The sequence below is a fragment of the Symsagittifera roscoffensis genome, chromosome 4 (genome assembly GCF_963678635.1).
Source record: "Symsagittifera roscoffensis chromosome 4, txSymRosc1.1, whole genome shotgun sequence".
NCBI classification, from domain to species: Eukaryota; Metazoa; Xenacoelomorpha; order Acoela; family Convolutidae; genus Symsagittifera; species Symsagittifera roscoffensis.
Window position 1 is genome coordinate 17,021,531 of NC_087065.1, and position 15,070 is coordinate 17,036,600.

The 15,070-nt window shown below is 34.7% G+C and overlaps 1 protein-coding gene across 1 annotated transcript in view; it reads left to right on the forward strand.

Annotated features, from left to right (window-relative positions):
- LOC134844626 (uridine-cytidine kinase-like 1) overlaps positions 1-15,070 on the forward strand; it is a 345,869-nt gene that overhangs the window by 27,165 nt on the left and 303,634 nt on the right. The gene's annotated exons all lie outside the window — the stretch shown is intronic.

The window sequence follows — 15,070 nt, forward strand, 5'->3', positions numbered from 1 at the left end:
CACGACTTGAAAGTATAGAAGAACGTAAAATTGCCGCGAGGAATCAACGTAGTCTAGATTGAGTGCGAAGGTTATGATATGCTTTTTGAGCGTCCGATTTAACTTTCGATTTCAACTTACTGCCTGAAAGCTTTGGGTCTTTGTTATGCGGCCCAACGTAACCAAATAAAAAACAACTTTTAGTTTTATTGATCCAAATTTTTGTGATTTTTGGTAAAGCTGTGATTTTTTAAGCAAAAATACGGACAAAACGCTATATTTACACATGTATAGTTTGTGTTATAGTATGAACTTTCTTTTTGTTGCGATGCAATTGTTGCGACAAAATGTTCATTTTGATCCAACTATTAAGTACAGCCAATGCTAAGGATATTAAAATAGACTATTATCATTCAAGTAGCACTTAAGCTTCAAGGCATCATTGATCTGTAGCGTAGAGGTAGGGAAGGAGAACAGCAATTAATTAAGAGGGTTTGAACTTGCGCAGAGTCGGATGTTTTTAATGAACTTTTTCGTATACAAGTTAAAATGCGTCCGCTCTATACGTTTAGGCGTGTTAGATGGTTCATTTTTTTTCAAATTGACTGGTAGTGCTAGTCCCTCTTAATTGGCTTGCGTCACTTAAAATTGAAACTTTGACTTTTATTGGCTATAGAACTGAACGGTAGAGAAGTGAGCCCCATGATTCGCACAGTTTATTTCTTGCGCAGGCTGAGATGCTTTAATGATGTAACAAAGACTCGCAATACTCCAAGTAATTGATTAATATTTTTTGTTTTCCTATGAAACGGCCAAACTAATTTTTGTGAATTGTGAGGGGATTCTGCAAAAGCTCGAAAACAGATTTGACCTGAAAACTGCAGCATTGCTAGCTTAGCTTTTTTTGATCTTCTGTGCTGTGTTGTATTCCACGAACATATAGCAGAAAAGCTATATGTAGGACAAGTGCAATTTGTCATGAAGAATGTCAGTATTGCTACTAAATGAAAAAAAAAACAATGAAATTTAAAGGATTCAGCTTTTTTGGATCGTAAAAGAAGTGAACCCGACATTTCGCTCAATTAATTTTATGCGCAGGCTAAGATGCTTTAATGATGTAACAAAGATTCGCGATACTCCTAGTAACTGATCAATATTTTTTATTTTCCTATAAAACTAATTTTTGTGAAATTTGAGGGAATTCTGCAACAGGTAGAAAACAGATTTTGCTCGAAAACTGCAGCATTGCTGGCTTTTTTGATCTTCTATGCTGTCTTGAATTCCACAAAAATGTAACAAAAAAGCCTTATCGCTCAAAATTTGCGTAATCTGGATCAGTTTGTGGAATCTTCAAACAAACATATTCATTATTCATCCTCCGCATTTAACGTTTCAACTTTTATACGTGAATTTCATAAAATGTTTCAACAGCTAAATTAGCGTTAGTTAATTAAAAAATCGTGTTCCTACTGTATTTCGGTTTATGCGGGTCTAAAGATGTCTAGGAACTGCGCAACTCTACAGCAGCTAACTATCAAACTGTCAAGTCATCCAGTTTTTTAAGTTGTCGAAGTGGTTTTGATTGCCAAATTTGTTTCAGTTAAGGAAGCTTTCTTCTTTAAACGCGTAACATTTGAATTTTTGAGCTCAATGTGCTCCTAGTGGTTTTCATTACTTAGTGAGGTCTCTATGCTTGTAACAATCAGTTCACTAAACGAATCACAAATATGTCTAAAAATCTTGTTTTTGTTACGATAGAAAATGATCTATGACTTGCATTTCAAAAATAATTTCAATAATTATATTAGCGTACAACGATTAAAAATTGTGTTCTTACTGAAATTCGTTCAATGCGGATTCAAAAGTGGCAAAATATCTAGGGCCTGCGATATTACTTTTTGGGCATTAGCAAACTACAAAGCAGTCAAACTATCCGGAAGGTTGAAGTGCCGTATTGGTTTTAATTGTCAAAGATAATTCAGCTGAAGAGTTTTTCGACTGTAAACGTGTAAACAAGTCCTCCAGCAAATAGTCCAAGTGAACTATCTCCACCCAAAATTTTGAATTGTTTTTTTTTGCAATTTAAACAACTTTTTATTGAAAGTGCTTAAATTGACGGACAGTAAAGTAAGCGAAATATTTTCAGTTCAGTAAAAAAGGCCAAATATTTTCAGTTTGGCCGAAATTTTTTTCTAAACCTGAAAAAAATTGAAAAAATTATCGATAATAATGTAAAACTACTGGTCAGAAAAAAATATCGCGTATTGTTAGCGCAGAACACTCGTTTCAGATAATCTGAAAAATGAATAGTTTGTTCCAGTTTACCAGCTGAACTTAATTCCTTTTTTTGCCGATTTGAGTGGGTAGCGTTACTTCGGGCCGAAATTTTAAACGTGCTAAAATTTGATTTCTTTAATGTCGTTAAACAACTATTTTTGGTGCAAAATTTAACCGTCCAGTAGCTCTCCTGTTTTTTTTTCAAGTTCATGGCACGTTTTTGTGAGTTCGTCAGAGTTAACGGCAGAATTAATGACAACATTGTTCAAAAGCTTAATAGAAAAGATTATAACTTTGAAAATTTCAAAAAAAAAACTTTCTTAATTTTTTTATTTTCAAGAATCAGATTAAAAACTCAAAAAACTGATTTCACTGGATTAAAGAATTCTTGAAATCTTGGAATCCTAAATAAATGTTTATTCTTCTGTTTTGAGCCTGTTCACTTGCATTGTTTTTTTCAAAATGAAACTAAAATTCTGAAACAAACCAATTTTTTTGACAAAGAGATTTTTTATGGAAATAGTAAACAATTTTTGGAATCACGAACCAAAGGGATCTAATATAGTTTTTTGCTCGACACATTTCGATAATTATTATTGGTATAGGCACCAGTGGATTTAGGGTTGCGGACGCCCAACCACCCCCTCCCTCAGGGATTCGACCCCCAGCCGACCCAAAGGGTCCCACTTTTGTGCTAACATGAGATATTCATTTGTAGCTGAAGGACCCTAAAGTTTTTCAAAAGAAGCCTTGGGCGTCATTATTTACTAATTTTGAGGGGGAAGCTCGCGCCGAAAAAACGCAGTTTTTTGGTCAAAATCTTCAAAAAAGTGCCTAAAAATTATAAAAGTTTTATCTGAGGAGCAGAGCATTCAGTCAAAACAGGGTCTTTTTAGTGCTTTGTGAGAGCTTAAATAATCAATTTAGTCAACGTAAAAAAGATCGACAAAATTTTTGAAAATCCGCCCCCTCGTCTCGAGACAATCCTAGATCCGCCCCCTGGGTATAGATTTTTTCGTGGAAAACAAAAACCGAAATTCAAAAAAAAAGAAACACTCGAAAGCACTTTCAGTGATCGGTCAGTAAATAAACAGATCATTTTCACGGTTTCTATAGATCCATTGTCAGATGGGCGCGTGTCTGACTGAATATTCATTGCAAAACAATTTCTACTTCAAATATCTCCGGGTAATACGTAAGAGGGAACAAGACTGCTCGTATATCAGGCCAAAACCCTGAATGTTACGACTATTTATTAGGTTGGAGTCCTATTTGAAATAAAAATCATAACCTTTGATAAAAAAATCCATTTTTCAATATCAACTAGAATTTTGGTTTTCCAATTGAAACTCATGTTCAAGTTCAGAAAAGAAAAAGATGAAAAATATGAATTTAAAAAAGATGAAAATGAGAAATGAAATTCATCAACGCACTCAATTTCGACCCCGTTTCGAGCCTAGGTCTCGTCTATGCTCACACCTGTTTTTTCCACATGTTACCCCGTGGATTTTGGGTCGCAAATGTGTTGGCACAGTTAAAACACTCTCTAACTCAGACTATCTTCAATGTGAGGACAATTCCTTTGTTCACTCAGTCAGAATAAATACAAGTTATGGTAAGTGAGTTTGAGTTTGACCCGATCTACTTTAAATTGAGAATTGTTAGGTGAATGCACCTCATTAGAGACAAAAAATGCGCATAAACATTAAATTTAAACCTACCTGGATAATAATTAAGATGTAAAAATTAAACCCATATGTACATTTGTTTATTCTATTTACATAGTTTGTTGTGATATTAACTGCATTAAATTATATACAAAATAAATTTCGCAAACAGCTTTTTATTACAATTAGCTCACCGTGTAATTTTGCATCAGCTGTAAAATGGTTTTATATTCGATATTAAATTAGCTAGTCATCTTTTATACTTTTTAATATTATCTTTTACTCATTTTTTTCGAACGAGAAATTTGTTACATAGATTTTTAATTCTGGGATTTTGGAGTGAAATTAAAGAACTGTTTTTTTTTCTTATTTTTAAATATTATTCTGGTTCACGATAAAAAATCTGATTTTCCTGTATCATATCTAACATTTTTGCCCGCCATATGTAATAAAAGATGACAAGACGCCTTTTGTATGTTTTGGTTCAAGCACAGGTTTATCTCGCTGGTCAAACATGGCCATTCTATTTTTGAATTCAGGGCCATACTGTGGCCCAGTTCTGAGGACACATTCTATAATTTTAGTCGCACGAAGTCCACCAATAAATGTCACAAACACATACATTCAGATAGAGAGATCACAGCTTGCTAATTGGTCGATAGATCTCTCTTCCGAAAACTGAAACGGTTCCTCTTGCTAGAAAAGTAAGCAAAAAAATTTTAAAAAAAAGTACATTTACGTTCTTGAAATGAGTTTTTGCTCTCGACCTTTTTCTTAGTTTCTTGTTTTCTAATTTTAGTGTCCAATAGAAAAGCTATTTTCTTCATAGATTTTGAACCTGAATTTTTCTTAAACCAAATTCGGCAATTTGGACGTTCGAGAAAAGTAGCGGGAGCTAGAGATACATCAAAGATGGATGATCTTGGATAGAAAGTTATTCAGGCAAACTTTCAGAGGTTCTTCTCATACTGTTAGGCTGAGCAGATTAAATAGTGTTATCGCTAATCGAAACAACAGCTTCTAATTGACAAACAAGACCTAAAATCAACAGCTCTGAGCAAACAGAGGGGTTGTAAAATGTCATTGATACCGTAAGAACAAGTTTGTGTATGAAGTGAAGATTAAAAACAAGTCTTATCAAATGTTTAAAAAGCAGATATATGGCAGAATGAAACCGATTAAACAATTGATAACAAATAGTGAGGCAAACAGTTTTGTTGTGCTAACACTGCCAGCGGCATAAGCGAAGCTGCGCAGCGCACGACACTTCGCTTTTGTAGTCGTACTTGCAATAGGGTCTTTAATAAAAAAGATAAACAGAATATATCTAGCTTGCTAATTAGTTCAAAAACGTTTTTATTGTGAGCAACTGATCAAAAAACACCTCTTGCAAAAACTGATCGAATTTTAGCAAATCAAATTTAAAACTTCATCAAAACTCTTCGCAGAGTTATACCTATCGTTTTCGACCCAGAAAACAAAAACTTGGTAAGTTTTTTGTTTGTTCAATTTTTTTCACTTTGCATTTTTTTCCATGAAGCAATTAAAAGGGCCTTTATTTTTGTTGTTTTAACTACAAACGAATTTTGACATGAAGATATTGTGATCGGGATCGAATGTCTGCTCCTCAATTCGACACTTCAAATTAGCTTACAACTAACTTTTATAATTTCATTTAAAAGTTTCACTACTAACTCAAGTACAAACTGTTCGAGAGGCCCTTAGAAATTTTACGGATCGTTCATTTTTAATTAATTATTTCTACGCCAGGTTTAATCAGAATATGCTACCGCGTTGTGCATAGAAAACTGAAAAAAAAAAGCGCACAAATCAGAAGATGGATCTACTTAACAATCCCCCTTTCTTGAAGAGGGGCGATTCTCAAGTAGATCCTTGGAAGATCAGGGCTGTGTGAAAAAGCGATTGCTAAATTAACTATTTTTCACTATGGACAGCGTCGACAAATTTTAAACGATAGACCCTAAAGGTACACGTGGAAAATTAAACGAATAAACGATACGTGTGGAAAACGATACTATGTTCTTTCTTGTAAAATGATCATTTAAGTGCTGAAGAAAGAGTAGAGTGCATAAATATTTTTTTGCCGAACGTAAAAGTAATTACGTTTGAACTGTAAAGTAAAATAATTCCTTGAGTTGAAAAAAACACGTTCATGAACTCGAAGCGGATCCCGAAGTTATCAGAACTGAAAATCTCGTTCTCTATATAGGGACAAGCTAGTTTTTTTGGCCATGTTATTGAACAACGCAGAAGTCGAATCAAACATTTTAAACAGAACTCAGAAGTCGATCATATATATATTTTTTTTTAAATCGTAGAGTTGTAAAATACTTTTATCTTCTGAAGTGATTTCGAAAGAAGTGAATTTTTTGTACTAAAATAAATCAGTGATTTTTTTAAGCATTTTACTGCCGGTTTTGTTGCAAAAAATAAGAAATCAGGTGTTTCAGTTTGAAGAAACTAGAAGGTTTTGTCATTAAGTTTTTGTGTTGTCGAAATTGGTGAACCAAGTTATTAGATATTCATATTTTTTTATTTTGAAGGCTTCAGCAATTTTTGCTTCGAAAATTTCAATAAAACTTTATAAAATGAAACAACGTATGAAAATGGACCTGTAGGTTTTTCAAAAATTTTTTTCTTTTTTATTTTGAACGTGTAGTTTTTAAATATAGCCTGAGAGTTAAAGCTTGTATGTCTCAATTAAAACCAAAAAAAAACACAAATTTTGATGCCTGCTTGCTAATAAATGATTATTGCTAAAATATGAGGATTTTTTATCAAGCAGAATTATAAACTATTTCAAAATGATTTTAGTTTTTAGAGCGATTATTTTTGTTGTTTGGGTCGTTTTAGCTCCAGTTGGCTAAATAGGGCCTCTATTTAGCTTCATTTTCAACTTTTAGCCTGATGCATTCTACTTGGCATTTGCAACAGTGCTAGCGCTGCTGGACCATAAGTGGTTTAAGAACAGATTTTTTCAAATATCTTGACCCCACTTGAAAAGAAGGCCAATATGTCTGCTGTTCCTTTCATACTACGTCGCGAGACTCACAAAACTGAAGGTACTTTGCCTGAATTTAAAGACAAATTGTGGGTTATCCAATATTTTCTGTTTAAGCATTTGACAAACTTCGTTTCCCATAGCTGGTGTCGAGACACTTTTGTAACTGAAGTTGATGCGACTTTAACATCACTGCGACTATGGTCATATCACCGGACGATTTTTCTTCTCTGAACCACCACAACACGTACAACAATAACAGCGAATCATATCATATCAATCAAATGGACCATATCAGTCGGGCTTTGACCCTCAACATGAACATGAACCCACTACCTCTAGCCTACCCCTCCCTCTCCCATCCAGAACATCATCATCATCATCATCATCATCAGGGTACACTGCAACATCAGCAGGGATCCGGGCACTCTTTAGAGGAAACATCTGGTCCGATTGCAGCTTCGATATTTGCTTCGCCGGGTAACTCTTTTTACTCGCAGTTGACCCCCGAAGCGTACTACGGGGTGGGCCTACCGGTGTCATCGTCAGGGGGAGCAGTTCACGGAATGGGACATCCTAACTCAACGATCGAGTCACTAAGACAATTCTGTGAGTTTGTTGCATTTTTTGTCTGTTTCTTCCTAATTCAAGACATAGATCACAAATTCAATGAGCTAAAAAATTGAGGTAAAAGATGTTAAATTTGGCCTTATAAACAGGCCGTCTAATTTCAGAACAATGACCGATTAACTTTGAGCTTTTTGAAAGCATTTTCAAAATTTAAATAAAAACGTAAAGCGCAACAGTTTTATTGAAAAAATTTGAACACCTCACAAATGAAATTTATTGTTACCATTTTCAATCTTCTACTTAAATCTTCAAAGCTTGAAACCTTTTATTTGAATTGTTATTCCAGTCCACTGTACGCTCCCTGGAGCCAGGGGAGAGACAGGGGAGCAGTGTAAGGTCTGCGGGGACTACGCTTCTGGCACCCACTTCGGGGTGCTCACCTGTGAGGGTTGCAAGGGGTTCTTTAAACGCAACCACCTCTCCCCCAAGGACGGAGGAGTCGTGAAAGGGAGTGTAGTGGCTCATAAAGTGGGGGAGAGCTTGCACTGTAGTCGGGATAAGAAGTGTAATATCAACACTAATAACAGGAACTCGTGCAGGTACTGCAGATACCAGAAGTGTCTCGCAGTTGGCATGTCCAGAAATGGTAAGATCATTTTTCAGAACACTTAATGAAACATTCTTCAGTACGTAATTTTAGGGGAAAACCCAGCGTCAAGATGGTGAAAACTTTTACAAAATTCTTTAAGCTTGAATATAGTTTTGGTGTTATTAGAACCTTAGATGGGTCCTCACTTCATTCAGTTTTTTTCCAAAAAACCGGTATCGCTCGGTCGTATAGAAATGAAACTGATCAAAAAACTACTGCCTTATACTCCTAAAAAAACTTTAAATTTCAGATTTAATTTTGATAAAAAATTTGAACTTAAATTATAGCTTAGAGATTAATTAACCCAGTATACTTATTTGTCAGTGACATTTTGATGAAAGATCTCAGGAAGTTTTCAAACAATTCTGTTTTTTTTTCAGCTATCAAATTGGGCAGGAGGTCAAAAAAGGATAAAGTAATCCTTCGGAAAGACGTTGAAAAACAACAAAGAGCAACTCAGCACAGAATGAGTCACCCTGCCAACAGGTGTACCCTTCCCCCGTACACTACGCCATTCAATCCCCAGGATTACCTCTCGACCTCACTCGGATATGCGAACCCATTCCCTGCCTCCGAAGTTATGTTTCCGACAGTCGGCTCGTCTGCAGATCAAAATGCAACCACCATGTTCAACCCACTTGTTGAAAACATCCATGACGGGTACTCGGCTAAGGTTCAAACTTCTTCGCTGATTCAGGACAACTCCCACTTTTTTGTACCCAATATTCGACAGGCTGAAGCAGGCAATCATCACCAGCAAGCTAATGCACTTTTTGTACAATCAGCTCAACATATGTATGAAAACCAACCATGCAGTATTGAAATGAGAGGCCATGAAAAGCTGGCCATACAACAGCAACACGCAAACGCAGTTGCAAATTCTATGGATCCCAATCATTTGTCTCATTTAGCCGATCAGTCTCAAAATATATTGCAGACTTTGCACGCAAACGCGTCATATGGAATCGATACCTTTCCAAAGCATGGTTGTTTCCCGCTGAACGGGACACAGAGTTTCGGCTTGGAGACCTCTATTGCCAGTAATTTTGTTGAGCAAGATGGCTTCGGTCAAATGAATGGCGATACGAGGAAAGCGGAAGTGCTGAGTGGTTTCTGCAACATGGGGGACGGTGTGCACATAGACGAAAGTGGCAATTTTGTTCATAAAGCCGACGGTGAAATCAAAGAGGAAAACAGTCCGTTTTACAACAAGTCTGTGAATAACTCAGGAATGCCCGAAAACAACTCCAATTTTTTTATTTGCAGTGATGCGAATAAAGAAGAATCCAAAGTTGACATTGCCTAGCAAATATTCGACCAACTCCTTAATTTTGTTCCATAACAAATCAATTTCGAATCTTTTTGATTTCATAACATGTCAGGTGCTCCGCACAATTTAATATCTGATCAAAAATCTTCAACTCGACGAATTATCCCAAAACTAATTGTCAAAGATTGTTGACAAATCTGAAAAATGTTTTTTTTTACATTTAATTGAAATAGAAAGCTAAAAAATCAAGTTTCAATTTCTAAACAAATATACCTCTTCTGCGGAGTGTTTGTAACTTGTACTCTCTTGCGACTTGCCTTAATCTCAACAGTGCTTCTATGAGTCTACAATAAAGGATAAAATTTATATTTTGGTTAAAAATGTTTTTAAAGTGATTTTTTCAGATTTTATTAGAGAAGATTGAAAAAACAAAGGAAACCCTTATCTGAAAACAGGCCACGATCGAACAAATACGAACAACCAGTACGTCAAAAATATTTGGCTCTTTTTCCTTTTCCCCCCACCTCGTATGAGCATCAATTTTATGATGTAATGAGTGGTTTTACAAGGTTAATTATGAAGACCAAATACGTTTGTCGTGGCCCGGTTAGTCCGCATGCCAATTTTCTTGTTAATCGGTTTGTGGGAACAGTAATTTTACTTGTGAAAATTGCAGGTGGGGGGGGGGAAGGAAAAAGAGCCAAATATTTATGCAAAAAGCCTATTAGAACCTGTAAAAACCACGTGCGCGCAAGAAGTGACGTATCATGCTTGAACTGCCCGCATCCAGTTTCAAGCGTTAATAATCGATTATATTACGATTTTAGTACCAATCTCACTAAAATTGAGAAACAATCGATTTTAATCAATTAATAATCGATTATAATCTCTTTTTTTTTCAAATCAAATTATAATTAATTATAATCCATTATAATCGATTATTTATTCGTCTATTTTTCGATACAATTATAATCGATTATAATTGATTATAATCCATTATTTTTATTCAAAATTCTATTTCGTTAGTTTTGCACAAAAATCCATTATAATTGATTATAATCCCTTTTGTTTGTCCATTTTTGACGTCGAAGTTGCATCTAAATTGCTTATATTTTATGCTTTTTGTGGACGTTGGTTCCTATGAAAAATGAGAGAAAATTTTTCAAAATTTTCCAATTAATTCATATTTATAAGTTTTTTTTCCATTTCTTCCCCATTAGAGTTGTTTTGTGATGCATATTTAAGCTTTTTTATATACACCAAAACATCAGCAAATTGATTTAGTTTCATGATTGATTCGGAAAAATTATCTTTCATCTACCGCGAGAACCGTTCCAGTCATCTGAAAGGATCTCTGTGAAACTTTTGTTTCGTGGTAAAACTTTGTGTTCAGATGAACCAAAGTGTTCAAGAGATCTCTCTTTTAGAGATATTCCTATTGACACAAAAATAATAACCAATAAGATAAAATTCGAAAATAGGAAAATTCCGGCAAAATAAGAGATTATAATCGATTATAATCGATTATAATTGATTTTAAGGGTTTTTAGTAAGAACTATAATCAATTATAATCGATTATAAGATATTATAATCTCTTGGAAAATATCACGATTATAATCAATTATAAATCCCTTAAGGACCTAATTTTGGTAATTATCATCGATTATAACTGTCAAAAAATCATCATAATAATCCGTTATAATCGATTATTTACGCCTAAACTTGGATGCGGGTGGACAATCTTTCAATCATATAGCTTGGGTGCCGGACATCAAGCCGACGGGACTTCAAGCCGAATTGTAAAATTAGGGACTTCAAGCCGAATAGTTCTTTATAAAGTCGTGAAATATGAATAATTTGAAAACTTTTTTGAAGAATTTCTGAATTTCATGATCTTTCTTCACTAGTTATTGGCGTTTGGATATAAATTAAGCCTCCAAATGATGTTTCGGAAAGTTGAAATGTAAAACATGGTTGAAGGCATTTTTCATGTTTATAAATTATGCATTTCAAAAACCGGCTGATGTTATTAACGGATGCGAATCACAAGTGGTGCATTGTCATGAATAACGCTTATTATGGACTAAACTTGCCAAAATTTTAGAAAAGCAACGTTTTACAGATGATAAAATAGCGTTTTGGGGTGCTTGTAAAGTTTTAATTTCGGCTTGAAGTCCCTTCGGCTTGAAGTCCCGTCGGCTTGTTGCCCTAGACCCATATAGCTTTCGCTTGATCAAATTGTTTGTTTCATACATTTGTTGTCAAGTAACTAACTATTTAAGCAATTTTTTGTCCTAAAATGAATTGCATTGTCCAACAGACTACCCACGGAATGGAAAAAACATGGCTGAGGTTTTTTTGTCGCGCAATAAGAAATTTAAAAATTTATATGCAGGGTTTTGAGCGGCATATCATACTAGACTTTTTTAGTCGTTTTTCAGATCCCAAAAAGATATATTAAAAAAATTCACTCGTCAAAAATAGCTGCTGGTTGAATAGTTCCGGTTTTTGGTGATTTTTCAGACAAATGTTTTGCTGATGAGCCGACATTGTATTATAAGAACTCTCTTACAATCTTTTCATTTGCTTTTTTGCCTAAAATAAATAAAACCATTCAATTCAGGGGCGGATGAAGAATTTTATCGAAGGTGGGGGCGGGGCGGCTTTTCAATAAAAAAATTTCGAAAATTTTGTCAACCTCTTATTTAGTTTGACCAAATTGGTTTTTCTCTAGCTGTCAGAACAATATAAAGGCCCATATTTGAAAAATTTCTGCACCGCAACCAATTTTTAGAAAAAAAAACGTTTAAAAGGTCTTTTCGCCTATTTTGGAAAATGTTCACCAAAAAATGCGTTTTTTTTTCGGGGCCCTTTGGTTGATGAGGGGGACGACTCCCCAAAGAAGAGAGCTCCTCCCATGTTTCAAATGTTTAGCTTTTGCTACTTTTGCCCTATTACCGTAGTAGTTCCGTTCCTGATTTAGTTTTTATTTCAATCTCCGCAGTAATTTATGCTAAAAGTTTTCATTGTTTTGTCGATTGTTTTGGCTTAATGATGTTTTCCTCAATTATTTAAGTCTTTTAGTAGTCGCTCTCAAGTGCTAAATATGAACCAGTTATAAACTTGATCTGATTTTATCACTTGGTAAGGTTTTTGTTCAAGAATTATCCAGAATCATCTAAATTTTCAGCTGTCGAGTAATTTTTTGCGGAGTAAAACTTCGGCTTTATTACATTTTAAACTCAATAAGACAATCATCTAAAAAACGGCTTCTTTACTAATGTATACCTTCAAATTTTTCAACAGAATTTTGATAGTTTTTTTGAGACTTTTCACAGGCTTTTTTAGTGAACCTTAGCAACTTCGCGCTTATTTGTCACTTGGTCTAGAGGCAACTCGGTTGCCTATGTACTGTAAGGTTCCGGTTAGAGCTTCGGCAGGACCAAATAATTTCAGTTTTTATGAATTTGAATTTTTTTCCGGAAAAATTCTATTGTCGGACTTTCATTTGGCTGCTTAACTTTTGCCGGCTCAGTTGCCACATTTGGGGATTTTTCTTCTGCTCTCAACTTTTTTAGATGTAAGTCTTTTTGATTTTCTCCTGTAATTTGTGAAATTAAAAGCCTTGACATTGTATGTTTAATTTCGTTTTCTTTTTCGCTTTTTTTCCGTAAAAAAATTATTTCGCCTAAGGGTTCATTTTATATTAGATTGGCTTATTTACCTTATTTTGTGTCGCTTGAAGAAGAAAAATCAATTTAGTTTGTGTTTCAGAATATCTAAGAATCAAAAATTAATTGTTCCAAAAGTTTTTTTTGGGCAACAATTTTTTAGGCATGTTTTTGTTTTCGGCTTAATGGGCATCTTACCAGTTGTTTGTGCCTCGGTGTCACCCCTGTTAAAAGCCTAAAAAATGACTTTTTATAATGTTGGCTGTTTATTTCGGCTTTTTTCCGAAACGATTTTTTTCTCTATTTTCATTTTTCGATTTTGTTATTCCCTTTTTATAATTATTTGTTAGCTTGCTATGCTGCTCTTGCGTTTTATCGCAACAAATTGAAGCTCCGCTTAGCCTTTTGGTTGAACTTAATTCTTGGAAAACTACTCTCAATTTAACAAATGCAAGAAAATATCCTATGTTGAACAAAATAATTTTTGTTAACAGCTTTGTTCCTCATAATTTACATCGGGACATTACGAAATTATACATAATAACACGTGAAAAAACTTTAAAAAATAGGGCCTTTTAAACCAATATTAAGAATTATTTTTGCTGCTTTGCATCGGAGATAAAGTTGAAAAGAAAAATGCAAAAACTTTTTTTCCAAGGCGTTTTTGAGCACGTAAACCATCAAATTACTTTTTTGCGCTTCCTCGCAATGTTACCAATTTTTTTTTCAATGCGCCCTTAGAAAAAATCATCAGGAAATCTGCAATTAAATTTTGGCAGCATATGCTTTGGCATCAAATATAGGCTTTGAATTTTGTGTTGAGACCATGATCTAACTAAGCTCCAGTTATGATGTCGGTTAAATTTCGTTTTTGACGAAATTATTTTACTTGTTGTTCTCTGTCGGTAGGAAAACACGACTAACGCGTATCGGGCAATTTCATAAAACAGCGTGTGCCATAGTAAATAAACGGTGCAGAGTGATTCTGGTTGTTTAACTCGATGGGCTTTGCAATTTTGATTTCATTCGTTAAACCCAGGTTACAGAGAAAAGTACAAAGAAAAACGGAAAATTTATACTTGAGCCATTTTTTTTATTCAAATAACTTTCGTCTTTATAACAAAGCACTTTTGACGAATTTTTTTTAAATCCTAAAATTGATAAAACCCGGAGCTCAAAATAAAAAATTAGCTTGTCATCTTTTTTTGTAAAGTTTTGTGAGCTTCAAAATTGCTAAATTGGCCAATTTGGGATAAATAACGCGCGATCTTTTGTGTTTTTTTAACACGCGTTAGCGGCGGATTAATGCGTTCAATTTTTAATTGAGGCAAACCATTTGGTCTGAGTAGTAGGACAGGTGCTAAATACATCCCTTTGTTGTTCATATTAGCGTGTTGAGAATGAAATCAATTACTCCGTCAATTTTTCAACCTTAAAACATTTAAATTGGCATTCAAGAGCAATGGGAACATTCAGAGCTATCTGGTAAACAAGCAGCCTTGTCAATTAAAATCAGTTCAATACGATGTTGTCTTTCGACAGATGGTTTCTTTTTTGCATTTTGGTTCTTTTTTTGCATTTTTGATTTCTTTTTTGCCTTTTTTGTAGTAGCTACTTAAAACCAGTTGTTATTTAAAACTAATTGATCGAATTGTTGCCTCAGCTTGAATTGATGTGTTTTTAGCAAGCGTCTTTTGATTGTTTTGGAGAGTTTCCAGTGTTTTACTGCTCCTCATTCGAACTAGACTACAGCACAACATCCACAAGAGACTGACTCTCTCCAATGGGAGTCTAGAGCCCGCCTACTTCTCCGCTAGACTGTTAAGTGTCAGTGCGTCCGGGTAAAACTATGAGCCGGAGTTGGGCACAAACTCCCTCGATAGTGTGGAAATCAGGGTGGTCGCATACCTCCATGGCTCACTTATGTCAGTAGGGAGCAGACAACAGAAGATTTTCAGTTTCTC